Genomic DNA, 884 nt, shown 5'->3' on the forward strand with positions numbered 1-884 from the left:
ACCAGTGGCTGCATGCTGCATTTATAAAGGGGATTAAAAATCACCAGTGGTTTCCTTCCCATTCCCCAAGCACTTGAAACTTTCTCATAGTTTTTCTTCTACCAATTCCCTTTGGTCCCAACACAACACATCTGCTATTCCTTCACCTTCCTACTATCTTCCAATTCCTTTCACCCCCTCACTTTCCATTGCTGCTTGACCCTGACCCCTTTAAACTACCTGTTCAATCCTCCTCCTTGTTCAACTGTCATGCAGCTGAAAAGGAAGAAAGAGTTTGTTTTTGTTTTGTTTAGTACATCCCAAAACATTTCACGGGCAATTCAGTAATTTTTGGTCAATCAGGTCCTAAAAACACTAAGAAGTAAATTGTTGACGATCGAATTACTGAGAGGAGAAATGGCAAAAGAAATGTTTTTAAAAAGAAAAATTGGTTTGTGGGAACCCGTTGCCTCGATTGTGCAATTACAGTGACGATTTTACACTTGTGCCCATGACAAATATGGACATAGATATTTACTAGCTTAAAAAGTTGAAACAAAATGCATGCCAAAAGCATTACAGCCAGAAGTCAAGTTATGCAGACTGGAGAGTAATAGTTTAGAACTCACCCAATCTCTCTCCCTCTCTTTGTCCGCCTCCAGTTCATCTCTCCGTCTCCCACCTTTGGTACAAGAACATGGTAGTTTCAGGCTGTAATTTGATTATCTGTCAATCAGTGTTTGGCCTCCACCATATACGAACAAGGAACAAGAGTAGGCCATTTGGCCCTTTTGAGTCTGTTAGCCATTCAAAACGATCATGACTGATCTGATTTTAACCTCAACTCTCGACAGTCCCGCATACCCCCAATAATCTTTCACCCCCTTGGTAACCAAGAATCTATT

The sequence above is a fragment of the Rhincodon typus genome, chromosome 41, assembly GCF_021869965.1.
Source record: "Rhincodon typus isolate 14 chromosome 41, sRhiTyp1.1, whole genome shotgun sequence".
Classification (NCBI taxonomy): Eukaryota; Metazoa; Chordata; class Chondrichthyes; order Orectolobiformes; family Rhincodontidae; genus Rhincodon; species Rhincodon typus.